The sequence below is a fragment of the Balaenoptera borealis genome, assembly GCF_965194805.1.
Source record: "Balaenoptera borealis genome assembly, contig: HAP1_SCAFFOLD_477, whole genome shotgun sequence".
In the NCBI taxonomy this organism is placed as follows: Eukaryota; Metazoa; Chordata; class Mammalia; order Artiodactyla; family Balaenopteridae; genus Balaenoptera; species Balaenoptera borealis.
The window spans coordinates 1-6,166 of NW_028123720.1; the positions used below are offsets into that span (position 1 = coordinate 1).

Sequence of the window (6,166 nt, forward strand, 5' to 3'; positions counted from 1 at the left end):
CACAGAATATGGATGAGAAACAAAGACCAGATGAAACATGGATTTGAAAAACACACCATGCTCTTGAAATTGGGGTGGGGGGCACCCCAGATTTGAGTCTTCTTACTCCCCAGTAGCTAGTGCTTTGGCATTTGCCCAATTACTTATAAAATGTGACTGACAATATCTAACCCATAGAATACAGCATTTGGAGTGGTTTGCGTGTTTATGTTTCTATAGGGGAATAAACTTTTCTACAAGAAAAATGTATATTTTCTGAAATAAATTAAAACCCCTTTTTAAAAAGTACTATATTGGACTTCCCTGGTGGCGCAGTGGTTAAGAATCTGCCTGCCAAGGCAGGGGACCTGGGCTCGAGTCCTGGTCAGGGAAGATCCCAAATGCTGCGGAGCAGCTAAGCCCATGTGCCACAACTACTGAGCCTGGAGGCCACAACTACTGAAGCCTGCGCGCCTAAAGCCGGTGCTCCACAACAAGCGCAACAAGAGAATCCACCACAATGAGAAGCCCGCGCACCGCAACAAACAGTAACCCCCGCTCACTGCAACTAGAGAAAGCCCACACGCAGCAACGAAGACCAAACGCAGCCAAAAATAATTAATTTTTTTAAAAAACTACTATATCCTTCTATACATCTTCTTGGGGAAGAACAGAGGGAAGGAGTGGGAGAGTGAGAAAGACCAATACTTAGTACACATCCCTGATGCAGGTGCTCTGCTGGCTCAGATAGTTTTATCCCCACTTTACAAAGGAGGAAGTAAGCTCAGAGAGGTTTAGTAATTTTCCCAAAGCCAAACAGCTATTGAGTGGCAGAACCAGGATCTGAACCAAGTCTGTAACCTTCAAAGCCTAAGCCCTCATCACAACAAAACTCAATTAATATTTACATTTATCAAATTACATTGCAACCTGGGGAGTTCTTGGCACAGTCCTGAATAAGAGTGAGAAAGAAAGAAATAGCGTTGTTCATCCAGTCAACCAAAATTTTTTTTTTATTTTTTATTTTTTTAATGCTATTCTTGTCTGCTTACATTCTTTTTATGTATGTATGTATGTATGTATGTATGGCTGTGTTGGGTCCTCGTTTCTGTGCGAGGGCTTTCTCTAGTTGTGGCAAGCGTGGGCCACTCTTCATCGCTGTGCGCGGGCCTCTCACGATCGTGGCCTCTCGTTGCCAAGCACAGGCTCCAGACATGCAGGCTCAGTAATTGTGGCTCACAGGCCGAGTTGCTCCGCGGCATGTGGGATCTTCCCAGACCAGGGCTCGAACCCGCGTCCCCTGCATTGGCAGGCAGATTCTCAACCACCGCACCACCAGGGAAGCCCAACCAAAATTTTTGAAGCAGCTGCTAGATGCCTGGCCCTGTTTGGAGTTCAGCAGTGATCAAGACAGGAAGAGTCCTACTTTCATGAACCATGTAGTGGGGAGGAGAGACAGGTGCAACTTAGGTGAGGGATTTCACCTTGCTGGGCCTCTGTTTTCTCATCTGGAAAATGGGATGGGTGTTTCTCATTTTCTGGGATTGTCCAGCCCTCACATTCTCTGATTCCATAAGAAGCATTTGTTTTCCTGTTTCTTTAAAATTCAATCAGGCCATGAGCTGTGATGAATGTCGTTAGCTGCTCCCCAAATCACTCTATTTCCACCCATTTCCTGTGATCAGGTCTATCCCCCAACATGACTCAAAATCAATCAAGTCACAGAAGCTAAGGGGCACCCAGCAGAAGAATTCCAACCCTGGCTTCTCAGGAGCTCTGCGGTCTACCTGGCCAGGTAAACTTCACGCACCTGGCACAAGGTGGCCATCCCTGGTTTCACATCAACATGATCTCAGGCACAAACCTCCTTGTTTTTCCATTTTGTCTTTAAGTTACTTGCTGAAACAACTGCACAAATATGAAAAAGATATAAAAATCAGGCATCCTCTGCCCTCACTGCCTACTAATAAATGATTTTCTGCCACTTTAATGATAAAGATACAACATTTCAGCATTCCGTTGCCCTTATTATTTTTCATTTTGTTGATATTTCTACTGAATACATCTTTCAATATTTTAACAATGGAACATGTATTTAGGTTGTTCCACACACAGCCTTTGGTGGTAAGGGTTTTGTTGTTATATTTCTATTATGTTTCCTTTAAAAATCATTATCCTGTTTAAATGGATTACGTCAACTTTATAGGCATTTATCATATGATATTGATGAAATTAATACATAGAGGGCAGTAGTACAAATTGATTGGAATTGAGAGCCTCTATTAGCACAGTTAAATATAAATATTTATATATATATATATATATATATATATATATATATATATATATATATATATATATATGCCAAATTACATGCTGAGTGAGATTCTCCTACTCTTTTTCACTCTCTGCCCCTCAAGCCTGTAAGAAATGGAATATTTCTTGCCATATCAGTAAAAAAAGGATGTCACAGTCATCAGCACTTGCAGCCCTCCAATGTGAGCCGGTGGGCCCTGAGGAACTCAGGATATGCAAATACAGAATGCTGGCCCCAGAGAGCTGAGGTGCATATCAAAGGAAGGATTTCAGTGAGCCCAGACGCTTGCATCTTCCCATACAAAGAAAAGCGCTACATTCCTCACCTTGGGAGAGCTGGTTTTCCTTAGTTAACAATCACCTTTTGATGTTCCCCATTACCTGCGCCATTCCCCTCCCCTGTCCCCTCCCCCCAGTACTTTAGCTCAGGGAGGAAGGAGCGCAGAGAGACTCGGCTGAACAAGGGACCTCCGAGCCTGGGGATGCGTTTTCAGCCGCTTTCCCCGCAGTCAGGAGGAGGGGCGCTGACGCTCCAACCGGACCCTGGGCCTCCCTTTCCCCGTTTCCCCTCAGGACGCTCAGGCCGACCCACTCCCCACGCCCACCAGGCCCCGCGAGCCAGGCCGAGGGCAGGGGCGAGAGAAGGGACCGACATTCCCCGGGACCAGAACGCTAGGGGCTGCTCTTTCTGCACAGCAGCGGTGGGTGGCAGCGAACCCCTGCCCCTCAGAAGCTGGTCTTGCACTGACGCCCGGGCACCAGACCAGGAGGAGGGTTGGCGCCCACTTACCCGGCCCGCGGTCCCCAGGACTGTCGCGGCTTTGGCGGCCGGGGCCCCTCCAGAGCCGGCAGCCTCAGTGAGGCCGCCCTCCCCTCGGGCTCCGGGGCACTTTAGTGACGGCGGAGGCAAGAGACCCCGAGCCGGGAGTTCCAGCTCTGCGGAAACGCGGGATCGTTCTGGGCGAGGAGGTGGGACCGCTCTGCCCCCAGGCCTTCCGGGAGGGAGGGCGGCGCCGGGGGAGGAGCCGCCTGGAGCCTCCAGGAGCCCTTCCGGGGGTCCTGGAGGGGCGGCCCGGCCTGGGGGCCCCGCCCACTGTGGCCGCAGCCCAGGCCTTTTTCCTGGAATCCTACACAAGAAAGAAAGATACAGTCTATAGTAAATATTCACAAATGATTGTTGCTGCTGTGCTTACTATTCTATTAAAGGTGTAAAATCCATAAAACACTTTAAGTTCAAAGTTAAATACGAATTTTTACCTTTCTAATTATGTCTCTGCTATTCCCAACTGTGGTTAATGAATCAGAGACTGTGGCATCACTAGTTAAAAATGAGCTTGAGGAAAAAATAGAACTCAGGCCCACCAGACCTACTGAATCACGATCTGCACTTTTACAATCTCCCCAGTGTACTTGGGTACCCATGAATAGTTGAAAGGTACATTTCTACCTCGACATGTCTTTTCTGTCTGAGAAATACACACATTTTATCCAGTTTGATATAAATAAAACACTCAAAAATGCATATGCCTGTGTTGAAACCATCATTTTATCATTTCTTTTCCAGATAAGTATAGTCTCTACACTGGTTTTGTGGATCACATGCCATACTCTTTTCTTGTAGTTACAAATAAGGTAGAGAAAGTTACTTTGTAAATATATATATATTAGTGGATAATTGAAGACAGTCTTCTAAATTAAAAGCACTTCTCTTAACTTGCTGTTTTCTTCTTGGGTCACATTATGAACTCTTCCCGTGGCCACATGGCATGTGTACTTTTAATTTCAGGGACTGCTGCCATTCCAGGATGTGGCCATAGATTTCTCTCAAGAGGAGTGACAATGCCTGGACCAAGATCAATGGGAATTGTACAGGGGTGTGATGTTAGAGAAGTATAGGAACCTGCTCTCCTTGGGTGAGGATACCTTCCTTCCAGAATTCCTTTTCCAACCACAGGGTTTAGAGTCCTTCATTTGTAGAATGTCTCCTGGAATCTTCTGCTTCCTACAATAGGGTTTCAGATTGCAATGTTTCAGGAAAGACTAGGAGTTTGTGGGTATAATTTATCTTATTTTTTTAAAATCGCAGTCTCCCTTTTAATATACTTTGTAACTGCTTGGGATGTGTCTATATGAACTGTGTATTATATGCTTCTGTTATAGTCCTTACAATATTTTTTTGTCTTATTTTCTGTAACAATTTTCCATGGATTCTTTGGGCTTAAGGTATATTAAAAGGGAGACTGCGATTCTGGGACTTCCCTGGTGATGCAGTGGTTAAGAATTCGCCTGCCAATGCAGGGGACCCGGTTCGATCCCTGGTCTGGGAATTTCCCACGTGCCACGGAGCAACTAAGCCAGTGGGCCACAACTACTGAGCCTGCGTGCCACAAGTACTGAAGATGGTGTGCCTTGAGCCCGTGCGCCATTTATTTTTTGGAGAATAAAACTGCCTCTGAGTGATTAAAATCTAGACCAGCTAGTCAAAATGCTTTATCACCTGTTCTTCTAAACCACTGATCAACGGAACAAGTTTTACTAGGGATAATAGAGTAATTGTATTCTGGAGTTCATATCGGCAATATGTTTTATGACCTTGATGCTGGATCACGACATTTCAATGGCATAACTGCTATTAACTGTCTGTTTGTTCAACGATTAAAGTCTCACGTGATCTGAGTTCAGACTGGAGTCATCCTGGTTGGTTTCTGTCTATTGCAGATTTCTTCCAGTATGAAAGGACAAGAGCAATACGGCTTACTTTACAAAATGTCTTCAAACCAAATGATGATATAATCTACATTCAGTTAATTTATACATACCCTACTGTAGAACAGGGTTTGTTACGGTGGCAGAGCCCGGTAATTAGGTAAAACTGAAACATTTATCTGCAGTGGTTCAAGTTCTCTTCCTAAGAATATGTTTATAATCAACATTCTTTCACAAAGTACCCAATTTAATTCACCATAGCAGTCCTCATATTAACTAAATGGAGAATCCTAGGCTATATACAAATCCAGAAAGGGCCAAAAGTCATCAGCCCCTATGGATTATTACAACCCATTACTGAGACATTCAAATTATTTCTTAAAGAACCACCATGACCATCAACATCATCAATTTATATATTATTGCCCCAATGCTAGCCTTAACCATGGCTCTCACAACATGAATTCCTCTTCCCATATCTTATCCACTAATTAATATAAATGTAGGCATACTATTTATGTTAGCCATATCAAGCCTAGCCATTTATTCCATCCTCTGATCTGGTCGAGCTTCAGATTCAAAATACTCACTCACTGGAGCTCTACGGACAGTAGCACAGACAATCTCATATGAAGTCTTGCTGGCAGTTATTCTATTCTCAGTCCTAATGCTAAATGGATCATTTACACTTTCAACAGTAATTATTACACAAGAACACCTATGACTAATTTTCTCCTGACCCTTACCCAGAATTTGATTATCTCCGCAGTAGCAGAAATCCAATGAAGCCCCACTTGATTTAACAGAAGTAGAATCAAAACCTGTATATGTCTTCAATGTAGAAAATGTAGCAGGCCCATTCACCCCGTCCTTCCTAGAGAATATGTCAATTTCCTTATAATAAACATTTTCACAACATTCTATTTTTAGGAGCATTTGACAATCCCTACGTGCCAGAATTATATACAGCCCAAGTCATCATTAAAACACATCTAACAATCTCCTTTCTATGAATTCAAGCATCCTACCCACAATTTTGATATGATCAACGTATACATCTCTTATAAAAATATTTTTTACTACTAACATTAGCCCTATGTATATGAGAGTTTTCACTACCTGTCATCATACCAGGCAACCCACAGCAAACTTAAGAATTATGTTT

At 43.7% G+C, this 6,166-nt stretch overlaps 1 long non-coding RNA gene across 1 annotated transcript; it reads right to left on the reverse strand.

The window, feature by feature from the left end:
- Nucleotides 1–722: 722 nt before the first annotated feature.
- LOC309621457 lies at nucleotides 723–4,834 on the reverse strand. Its single transcript, XR_014240037.1, has 3 exons — nucleotides 4,196–4,834; nucleotides 3,086–3,422; nucleotides 723–1,887 (listed from the first exon to the last, which is right to left on the reverse strand). It is a non-coding gene; the product is annotated as an uncharacterized lncRNA (long non-coding RNA).
- Nucleotides 4,835–6,166: the final 1,332 nt, after the last annotated feature.